The following is a 12,139-nucleotide window of genomic DNA, read 5'->3' as shown; positions in this document are numbered from 1 at the left end:
TAGTTACACAAATAAATGGAGCTCTTCTCATATTTGTAAATCCCATTCTCTGTAGAATTAAAGGAAGGGGGGGCAATTTCCATAATACACAGCCCTGAAATTCTTTAATCCGGCCCTGTAAGTAGGGCCATGGGAATAGGCTGCAAATATTTAATGGGTGTAACTGCCAGACAGCACCAGGGAGCAGTCAGGGCAGTAAGAAGGGTTGTCGGCGCTAGAGGCAGACTAACGGGAAAGGCAAGTTTAGGCTGAATATCAGGAGAAACTTCCCAGCAGTGCAAGCTCCCCCTGTGGGGAGCAATCTCCTAATGGATGTGGGAGAACCCAGTCACTGGAGAAGCAGTACAGTAGAGCAGACAGAGGAGTCTCTGTGCAGGAGGTTGGACTTGGGGACTTCCAGCCCTACACATCTATGATTGTATCTACCCTGTTGAGCCCAGTCCCGCACCAGGCCCTGGGGAAGAGGAACTGCCGCTGCTAACGCAGCAGAGCTCCTGTGGCTACATCACCACTATGGCTCTGAGAGGGCTCAGGCCGCCGTGGCTCTCACACCCATCGCAGGGGCTGACCCCCAGGGATTCTAAGGCTCAGAGCCCTCCCGGCATCTCATAAATGGGAAAGCAAAAACGCCTTACTAAGTGACACAACGTTCCCATAGTTCTCCAGCATGACTTCTTTGGGCAGTGCCCTCTGCATCTTGTCCAGAGAGCCTGTTCTCCAGCACTGAAATGCACCACCATCTCTTGAAAAGTCCCAGAACAACAGCGACCACCCTTAGGGCCTGCTGCCCAGTGACCATCCTTTGCTCAGTCACAAGCTAGTGGGAGGCTGAGGGCTCTGCCCAGGTGAGATCCTGCTAACATCAGCTTGGCTTACTGCTGTTTTGTGCTCAGAGGGGCTGGAGGAGGCAATATGGGCCTGTGGCTAAGGCACTGGCCTATGAGACAGGAGTTGAGTTCCCAGCTCTCCCAGGGGCTCTCTATGTGCCCACAGCTGAAGCTCTCTGTCCCCATCATACAGGTGGATAATGCTGATGCTCCCTGCCTTCTTAAGGGATGGTGAGAACACGCTTGTTAACAATGGGCCAGTGGTTAGATACTACAGTGATGGGGCTGTACAAATACCCTGACAAAAGAGGCGACGGACGGAGAAAAGAGACTGAGGAGCGAGACAGAGAGTGGATTTTAAGCGGGGAGGGCAGGGGAAGATTCCTGTTTCACAAATGAAACAGATGCATTAAACTAGTAAAGACCCTGTTGCTTTGGGGCAAGTTGGTGGAGGCAACATGCCTGCATCCTTAGCCGCCCAGTGTCCCCTGCGGCTCATCTGGCTGCAGTGCTGGAGAAGGGCCAGGTGCTGCAGGAAACGTTTCCCACAGCTGGGGCCCAGCAGTCTCTTTTCCCTGGAGCGTCAGCGATGCCCAGGCAGGGCAGGGCTGGGGCTAGCATGGAGTGGCCTGCCCACAGCCAGGGGATTGATAGCTTATTGCCTCTGCGTGAATTCAGTGATGGGTACAAAGGGGGATACACTCTGCCTGAAGCATTTCCCACACTTCATCCCATCACTGCTCTCTCTCTCATACTATAAGAGTATATACTCTTATACTTATACTCTCTTATACTTAGACTTCTGTGCCATGGTGCATGCAGAGAATTCATGTCCCCTGCAGATTCCCCTCCCTCCCCGCCCCAGAAAATACATTCTACCAGGGAAGCACTGCAATTATGCATTTCACCCACCAGAGGCTGCTGTAGCACCAGATGAGAGGGCAACCAGCCCCATAGAGGGAGGAGGAAAGGCTGCCTTCCTCACAGCAGCCTGCCAGGTGACGCAGCACAGAATATGGGAGGATAGACAGCGTGCAGCTTTGGGGAGGGGGGTCACAGATGGGTTCAGAAGGGCTTGTCGGGGAGCAGACTGGGACAGGTGCACAGGAGCTAATGGGGTGACAGTATTGAGCCAGGGGCTGAGTGGGGCTGCAGGGACACATGGGCACAGGGGCAGATGTGCCTGACTGAATGAGAAAGGCCGTGGGGGGGTCAGCTAGGGTCTGCATGGGGGAAGCTCGCCAACAAGCCTTCCCACCTCCCCCCACAACAAAACTGTTCCATACCTCTCCTACCACACCCAACAACCTTCCAGGTTCATTCCCCTACTACTTCTTCCCTCTCCCTCAGCTCCTTCATTACGCCTGACTCCCCCAAGCCTTTGCATTGTTTCTGAGGGGTGCAGGAAATACAGTTGTAGTCTAAATTAATTATAACTCAGAGTTCTGTATTAATATTCCTAGTAAGGAATCTATTTGTCAAAAAATTTCCTAAAGATTCTTTGTTGTATGTTTCCAGTCTTCTTGTTAGCTGGAGGAAAGAGAAAATTCAGATGAGACTTGCGGGCAAACTCATCCATTCAGTGCACTGGGGTTTTCCAGTCACATGAACAATGCTGGCGGCCAGAAAGTGCAAATACTGGAATCACAGTGTCTCCCAACCGGTCCTAAGGGTAACATTTTTTCTTTGTCAGCCCTTTGCCAGCCACTGCCCATATCCTTCCTGTTACAGCTACTGCTGGCACCATGTGTCACTCTGCCTGGCTGTCAGCCTTCCGGTCCCAATTTAGCCTCCCTCTGCCACCAGCTTCTAGGCTGGTGCTCCTGCTCTCATGCCCCCTTTGAGCCTGGCCCCCTTGGGCATCACTGAGGATCCCCCAGGATACTTTGGGCATTATGGAGCCCTCCACTGGTGGGATCCTTTTGCTCCAGCTATGTTGGGATGGAGGGAAGGTGTCCAGTAACTAGCCAAAGTCATTACTGAGTGTTTGGGATTCTGTGGAGCAAGCCACTGGGTTCCTCAAGACCAGAGTTCTCATGGCAGGTGTATGACTGCTCTGGATGCTATGGTGGAGAAGTCTGGGACTGTTCTGGGCCCCAAAGAGGAACACCTCTCAGCAGGAGAGCATCTGGGAGATGGCAGTAGGAAAAGGGAGTTGGGGGGCCCCAGCAGCTCAAGAAGAAACATTGCCTGAAATTCCCAGAGAGGTAGGGATTCTGGAGGACAGGTCAAAGAGGAGGTAGGTCCCTGCATTGGTGTGTTTGGGGTGTAGAACAGCAGGACATAGTGCCCCTTTACAGTCAGTGACTTTGGGAAGCAAACTATGACCCGGAAAGCATCAGGGTCCATGTGACCAGGAGAGCCCAGAGCCCTAAAGGGAAGAGTTTGCTAGTCATAAAGTCAACATTGGTAAGTTTGTACCTTCACTACTCCTACATGATACTCCCCTATTTATACATCCATACCCCACATTAGCCCTTTTGGCACAGTGTCGCACTGGGTGATGGTTATCCACCAAGACCACTAAGGCCTTGTCAGAGTCACTTATTTCTAAGATAAAATCTGCTACAGAGCCCCAGATAAGCATGTCCTACATTCTTTGTTCCTAGTAGGTGGCTGCATTAAAACATACATTTTTTTGATTGCACCTGACTCACCAAGCAGTCCAGATTGCTCTATATCCATGATCTGTCCTTGGTGTTGTCAACCAACCCTCTAATCTTTGTATCATCTGCAAACTTTATCAGCAAAGATTTTATGTTTTCTTCCAAATCAGTGATAAAAATATTCACTAACATTGGGCTGAAACCAGTCCCCCCAACAGAACCAGTTGATACAGCCCTATTAACAGCTCTGTTTGGAGATCTCAGTTATTCATCTTGCAAAACATTTACGAGGTTCCAGATTGATTTTGTATAATGCTAGGATTTTAATCCGAATGATTAAATCATCACTTAGCATGCACCTAGTATGACAGACCTCCTATAGGCACGTACACACTGGAAGATGAAAGTTTAGAGGCTTCCTCTATTAGGCAAAAAAAGGCAGCACCATCCACCCTCATTTACAAGAATTATAATAGGTTTCAGAGTGGTAGCCATGTTAGTCTGTATCAGTAAAAAAACCAAGGAGTACTTGTGGTACCTTAGAGACTAACAAATTTATTTGAGCATAAGCTTTCATGGGCTAAAACCCACTTCATCAGATGCATGCAGTGGAAAATACAGTAGGAAGACATACATACACAAAGAACATGAAAAAATGGTTGTTGCCATACCAACTGTAAAGAGACCAATTAATTAAGGTGGACTATTATCAGCAGGAGAAAAAAAAACCTTTTGTAGTGATAATCAGGATGGTCCATTTCAAACAGTTGACAAGAAGGTGTGAGTATCAGTATGGGGGAAAATTAGCATGGCGAAATAATTTTTACTTTGTTACACATCCTATAGTTAGATGGTTTAGTTGGAATTTGTTTAGGTTCTGATTGTATAGATGCTTACTGTAACTATGCTCAAGAAAGGGCACAGGAATTGTGAAGATCTGCATGAACCCTTTTCATCTGGGTTTAGTTTAGTGACCTCTTATAGCCAGCTTCAGGAATAAGCACAACTAGCATTTGTGGACCCTGTGTGGGTGGAGTGAATCTTCCCCCCCGCCCATTTCCCATCTCAGGGACTTCAGCAGGGCTTTACAAATGAGGAAGCCCAGGTCCTGTGAATGAGAGGTGGCATGGTCAGGCTCCAGCTAGCACCGGGGAGGTGAAGACTATTGCAGCAGTGTTGGGTTTATAGAGCAGATACTGTCATGCAAATCTTGACACCATGCTGAGGGATTAGCAGTGGAACTACTGTTGTCTTTGGGGAGCATATATATGATGTGGGGGGTGGGGGAACTGGAGATGCAAACTGATGCATAAATAAGGGTTCAGAGAAGTTCATTCCTAGTCTGATAATATTATGCAAACCAAGCTAGTTAATAGTTAACCTTTATTTACACAGAGTAACTAAGAACTGCTACTGGCTAAGTTGCCGTCACTTGCCATTGCACCAAGCAGTATATCAACTCCAGATTCTGGCATTCCAATGAACTCCAGCTAGAACCCAGAATAACTGCTACACTCTGCAATGGAACCTCTGGGAGCAAATCTATTTCCCGGTGGCTTGTATCTCTTGCTTTCTTTTCTTTACAGCATGGAGAAAGTTGTCCAGAAATGGGAAGCTGCCACCAGGACCTGCTCTTCTCCCCATCATAGGGAATGCCCTGCAGCTGAAAACCAAGGCCTTGTCCAGAACCCTCCATGAAGTAGGGGCACATTCTCCCTCTGAGCCGTTTTGTTAAAGGGGCAGATGGAAAACCTGTGCAATAGCTGGGGTCTGATGCTCCCATAGTGATGGGAAAACATTGTGTGGAATTTGACTGATCATATTCATCACTGTAGGTATGAAAGTGCCTCTGGCCACTTCTTAAAAGCAAAGACACTTATACCCCATACCTGAGTCTTTCCAATAAAAGTTCAATTCCAAAGATGATCGCTTTCCTAGTAGTCCTGCTGGGAAGGTTTAAAGACACATTCGAATTGCTTCTAACATGTTAAAACACTGAGAAACAAGACCTGGTCTTAATGCCCAGCTCTTACATGGCGCTTTCCCCCAGCAGATCCCAAAGCAGCTGACAAAGAAGGTCAGTATCATTATCCCTAATTTATTGATGGGTAAACTGAGTCAGAGAGGTGAAGTTACTTGCCCATGGTTACCCAGCAGGATAGTGAGACATCCAGGTATAGAGCCTAGGTTACCTGAAATCCATTAGGCGCCCCTGCCTTCTCGGTGCCTTCTCCTGCTTTACTGAGTTCCCTCATTGCCAGACCCACCCACCCTAACTGTGTTGCTTGGTTGTATTTTTACAGCTAAGTGAGAAGTCCAGTGTTCATGCAGCACATTGGATCTGAGCGGGTTGTGGCACTGTCTGGCTCAGGCTACGAAGGCAACACTGGAGAGGAATTCGTTGCCGGAGGAAGTCTGCCAGTTGGTGACACCATTTAACAAAGGCTTAGGTATTTATTAATGGCTAACACTCATGGAACGGGTGTTGTCTTCAAGGAAAACAGAAGGGATAGGGGAAATACAGCACCTGCCCCAAAGAGCTTGCAGTCTAAAATAGGTGTGTAATAGATGGAATCCTCCAGTTCACATAGAATCATAAAATATCAGGGTTGGAAGAGACCTCAGGAGGTCATCTAGTTCAGCCCCCTGCTCAAAGCAGGACCAATCCCCAACTAAATCATCCCAGCCAGGGCTTTGTCAAGCCTGATCTTAAAAACCTCAAAGGAAGGCGATTCCACCACCTCCCTAGGTAATGCATTCCAGTGCTTCACCACCCTCCTAGTGAAAAAGTTTTTCCTAATATCCAACCTAAACTTCCCCCACTGCAACTTGAGACCATTACTCCTCGTTCTGTCATCTGCTACCACTGAGAACAGTCTAGATCCATACTCTTTGGAACCTCCTTTCAGGTAGTTGAAAGCAGCTATCAAATCCCCCTCTCATTCTTCTCTTCTGAAGACTAAACATCCCCAGTTCCCTCAGCCTCTCCTCATAAGTCATGTGTTCCAGTCCCCTAATCATTTTTGTTGCCTTCTGCTGGATGCTTTCCAATTTTTCCACATCCTTCTTGTAGTGTGGGGCCCAAAAGTGGACACAGTACTCCAGATGAGGCCTCACCAATGTCGAATAGAGGGAAACGATCACGTTCCTCGATCTGCTGGCAATACCCCTACTTATACAGCCCAAAATGCCGTTAGCCTTCTTGGCAACAAGGGCACACTGTTAACTCATATCCAGCTTCTCATCCACTGTAACCCCTAGGTCCTTTTCTGCAGAACTGCTGCCTAGTCATTTGGTCCCTAGTCTGTAGCGGGATTCTTCTGTCCTAAGTGCAGGACTCTGCACTTGTCTTTGTTGAACCTCATCAGATTTCTTTTGGCCCAATCCTCTAATTTGTCTAGGTACCTCTGTATCCTATACCTCCAGCATATCTACCACTCCTCCTAGTTTAGTGTCATCTGCAAACTTGCCGAGAGTGCAGTCCACGCCATCCTCCAGATTGTTAATGAAGATCTTGAACAAAACCTGTCCCATAACTGACCCTTGGGGCACTCCACTTGATAGTGGCTGCCAACTAGACATGGAGCCATTGATCACTACCCATTGAGCCTGACAATCTAGCCAACTCTCTATCCCCTTATAGTCCATTCATCCAGCCCATACTACTTTAACTTGCTGGCAAGAATACTGTGGGAGACTGTATCAAAAGCTTTGGCAAAGTCAAGGAATAACACGTCCACTGCTTTCCCCTCATCCACAGAGCCAGTTATCTCGTCATAGAAGGCAATTAGATAAGTCAGGCATGATTTGTCCTTGATGAATCCATGCTGAATGTTCCTGATCACTTTCCTCTAAGTGCTTCAGAATTGATTCCTTGAGGACCTGCTCCATGATTTTTCTAGGGACTGAGGTGAAGCTGACTGGCCTGTAGTTCCCCACATCCTCCTCCTCCCCTTTTTTAAAGAATGGGCACTACATTAGCCTTTTTCCAGTCGTCCGGGACCTCCCTCGATCGCCATGAGTTTTCAAAGATAATGGCCAATGGCTCTGTAATCACATCTGCCAACTCCTTTAGCACTCTTGGATGCAGCGCATCTGGCCCCAATGGACTTGTGCTCGTCCAGCTTTTCTAAATAGTCCCAAACCACTTCTTTCTCCACAAAGTGCTGGTCTCCTCTTCCCCATGCTGTGCTGCCCAGTGCAGTAGTCTGGGAGCTGACCTTGTTCGTGAAGACAGAGGCACAAAAAGCACATTCAGAGCAGGGTTTCAAAAATTGATATTTAAGGACACATGGGACTTACAAATTAGCTTCTGTTCTTTACAAAACTATGAGATGGTGAAAGGGTGCATCTTGGAGGAAGTGAAGCAACCCGAAGTCTCTCTAGATCCCCACTGCCCTTGAGATTGGATAGATTGCTTCCTCACCAAAACAGAACAGGTAGTAGGGGGGCAGAAACAAACCAACAACAATACTTACCACTTACCTCTAAGGATGTTACCTCTTCCCAGCATTGCACAAACATTGGGCTGAATTCAAGAGGCTGCTTGGCTGAACAATAATAGAACTAACTAACAACGGCTACTACTCTGGTACAGGTACACTGAAGTCTGCCAATGTAATTAATATAAATAAAATCATAAACACAATCATAACAGACTCACTATTAGCATTAAGTGTTCTGGTGCTGAATATACATCTGTGACCTACTTGCTGGGAAACTCTGGTTCTGCTCTTAGGAAAACACTACAGTAATTTAGTTTCTCCTCCAATTAAAGAGGTGGTCCCACAATCATAGGACCCACCTCCCCATTCATTAGTAGCCCTCCTACTCCCATGGTTAATCACTTCCCAGTGGCAATTGGATCAGTTGCATACATGGAAAAAAAACATTAGGAAAGTATTTTTATTCATTCTAGCTGGCTTTTAACACAATTTAGTAGCTGCAAACCAGGAGGAGAAGCCAGAACAACTAGACCATTCAGTGGAGCATGGGCCACTGCTTGAGAACAGTGACAGCCCAATACAGCCCAGTAGTGTTGTCAGCCCCTAATGTTTCGGTGCTATACTGCAGAAGACTAATGGTATGACTACAGTTGGACCAGGGCGGGGTGGGAAGGGGTCCTCATCCTGTGTGAATCAGAATGGCAAGTCTGAATGCCACACAGAGAACCCTGTAACCACCACGTTCAACTTATTTACTGGGGGATCAGAGTGACTAGCACCACGCTGACATATGCACTCCTGATTCCACTCAGACACCCAGCAATATAAGGTACAGTGGACACAGCCCCACCCCCAACCATGCTCCGGAGCTGTGCTCTTGCCTGACACCTCCACCCCTTCCAGTCACAGCTACTCCCACTCCTGGCATCACCTTCCCTCCACAGGCCACCAAAAGGGACAGGTCCCAGTGATATCTTCATTCCCCATGGACAATTCAGAACTGCTCATCTTCCCTGGCTGCACCAGCAGCACTGCCTAGAGAAACTGGGATATGGCTCCTGCCGTTCCTACAACGCTAGTATGTTACATAGGGCTATATTGGTAATCTAGTCACTGCTGAGTAATATCACTGCCCTGTGATTATATTAGTTGTATGTAGCCAGACGTATAATGCAATTTGGGTGACACAAATTAGCCAGTTTCGTATCATTCCCAGTAGGCATCAGATGAGACTTACATTTTGCAGACCAAGTGACAGATTTGGACAAATTTGTGGGCGGCCTGTTCTCTTTCGTTCCTGCTAAACCTCTTTCATTACATGACAAAGAAAGTTCAGGAAGAGACTGATTGGCCAAACTCAGAGTCCCTGCCTAGGGGAATCGAAGTCAGGTGCCCCTCACTGTGACACGTGAAATCCAGAGATTCAGTCCCTCATCCCCTTAACTCTTCCCCATACTATGAGCCAGGACACTCCATTCAGACAATATACTATCTCCAAGGTCAGTTCCCAGTGTTTCTTGGGCAGGCTGAGGTCTTGTGCAAAACAGATTCACATTACATGTCACATCTGTGGTATTCACATCTGTCAGGAATTAGAGCTGGAACAGTCTTAGCCCATCCCTTACTGGTGTAATTAGCTCCAGTCCCTCTAGGATGCAGCCCTGAAATTCTTTATTGTAGTTCGGGAGCTGGGACTCCAGAGGCCCCCTGCAGCATGGGACACTGCGGTTCACACACTCTTTAACCTAAATCAAGAGGATCAGAGAAGGTGGGCCGGGGAAACTGGATGTCAGAATGCCTATGTTCTCTTCTCGCCTCCTCTACTGCTTTGCTCGGTGAGCGTCAGCAAATCAATTCTTATGACTTGCTGGAAAACTGGAGCTTGATTCAATGCAGATTGAAGCCATGATCTTCAGAGTGTGGGAGCAGGGCCTTTGGGTACAGTGCTAACACACAGGCAGATGAGAGGCTTAATCAACATTTGTAAAGTCAGGCATTGAAAATTATGCTGCTCCAAGGGCTGGCTCTGCTGTGATTGAGTTGGTGGAAGGCGTCTAGTGGGCTACCATAGGGACTGGCGCGCCATCAGGGCTTGTTTAACATCCTCATTAATGATCCCTACGAGGCAGTACACTGGTCTAATGAAATCTGATGATGCTACTAAATTGCAAGACGCTGCCAACCCCATCTGCCAACAGAGAAATAACGCAAAGGGACCTGGCGAGATTAGAAATGTGAGCAGCAAACAGAACAAAACGTGGGGAAGATGCAGCTAACACACCTGGGGAGATAGAAGCCAAATATGCTCAGGAAGCTAATCAGCCATAGAAAACCTGTGGGTTATTGTGAAGAGCAGATACTCAGCAGGAATTATTTAGAGTCATACTTAGGGACATAACAAAGGAGCGCATCAATGGGACGAAAGGCAGAGGTTAAAAAACAGGCTGAATGCCAGTACCGATTGTTCTAGCAGTGCAATAGCTCAAGCTGTGGATAAGTCTGCCTTGAGAAGTGGCAGAAACTAAACTGAACAAACTTCTAGGGACCATCCTGTCAGGCACAACCCTGCTTTGGCAGAGAATCGGATCATGTGTTCTAATCCCTCCCTTCCTTCATATGCTGTTTATCTGAGCGTGTTAATTCAGGGCCCCACTCTATACCCAATCCTCAACTCTGTCCTATACCACAGCAGGGAATCGGCAGACTTACAACAATGTAACCCGGGACATTTCTTGGCTGCAAATGGGGCTTTTAGAAAGCGTGACTTCTTCATGCCCTGCTCCGCAGGTAAAAGGATCCATGTTTATGTTAGATCCCAAACTCAACCCTTGTCTCCATCCTCTTCTTGCTTGGAATTGCAGCTACTGTCACCTTTCCTTCTCAGGGCTGTGGCTGTGAACCTCTTGTCATTCTTTCTCTGATAGCTTTCTCCAGGATTCCAGGCAATTTTTATCCACGTAGCAACAAGACAGTCCTGGATCTAAGCCAACTGGCTTCAAGTCCTCAAGCCCAAATTAGCTAGGACTCCTTGGACAGCTTGTTAACACCAGATTGCAGAAGATGGACACAGAAAATGATGGGCAGACAAGGATGCAGAAAGATACAGGGAGTCACTGAAAGGAGTCGAGGATGGAAGGGAAATAATGGAGTCAGAACTGCAGGGCAGGAAGATGACTCTAGCTGCTATTACTGGCAGGTGGATTGGAGTGGGGAGCGACAAAGAGGAAGGAGATGGGGAATCTCCAGAGCCCAGCCAGGAGAGGAGGGGAGAACCACAGAGACAAAGTTACAGCAATTGAGCCATGGGAAATCACCAAGGTGCGAGTCAGGGTTTGAGCAATGTCCAGGGCAAGGAGGTGGAGGCAGAGGCAGATTCATCCCTGACCTACAAGAAGAGTGGACACAATGTTTGAACAGCCTGGATGCAGGGAGCCAAGGAAAGGGAGGCGAGGGAGAGAACAAGGCTGCAAGTCTATGGCCACTATCTTCTCATGGTTCAAAGAGGTTATTTGATTTGTTGATCTGACTCGTCAAACGTTCCCTCCTTGGCTTCGACCATCTCTCAAGCACTTTCATACCATCCCAAACTCTGAGACAGCAACATTTTCCTCCACCCAACTACCCTGCAGTACTCTTTGCAACTAACTTTAAGTTGGAGATTTTACGCTCGTGTTAACAGTAAAACACATTTGCATTAAATGTGCAATTGGTGCAGTGTCCTTTTTGTTTTTCTGTTTCCTTTCAGGGAAATGGAGCTGCCTCGGAAAGGGGCTGGCTCACACAGAGATATTTTTACTCTTCATCACCCTTTTGCAGACCTTGAAACCTCTCTTTGATCCCAAGGGAAGTGACATCACCCCTAGCAGAGAGCGATTAAGGAAACCTGCCCCAACCTGACCAGCTCTGTGGTCTCCCTGGCTAAAATGACCTCCATTTTGTTATATGTTTATGCATTGGTGTGAGTGCTGGACTTTCAATGCCAGAAATGTCCCACCCTTACAGAGTTCATTGGCATGAAACCTACTGACAAAGTGCCTTGCTTTTCAAGTAACAAGCAAATAACTAGTAAGTGAAGAAAAGGACAACCTAAGGACGTATCATATACAGCTGGCTTTCAAAGTTTTGTATGATTAGCTTGGAGTGTCCACAGGGAAGCTCAGGTGTGACTGGCTCTCCTTCATAAAGTAGTTATCCTTTTGCTTCCTTAGTGGCCTATGCCATGACCTTGAAATGGTTTAATTTGTGCAAAGCACCTGCTTCT

This window comes from Lepidochelys kempii, chromosome 7 (assembly GCF_965140265.1).
Source record: "Lepidochelys kempii isolate rLepKem1 chromosome 7, rLepKem1.hap2, whole genome shotgun sequence".
NCBI lineage: Eukaryota > Metazoa > Chordata > Testudines > Cheloniidae > Lepidochelys > Lepidochelys kempii.
Note: the sequence above shows the minus strand (reverse complement) of the source record.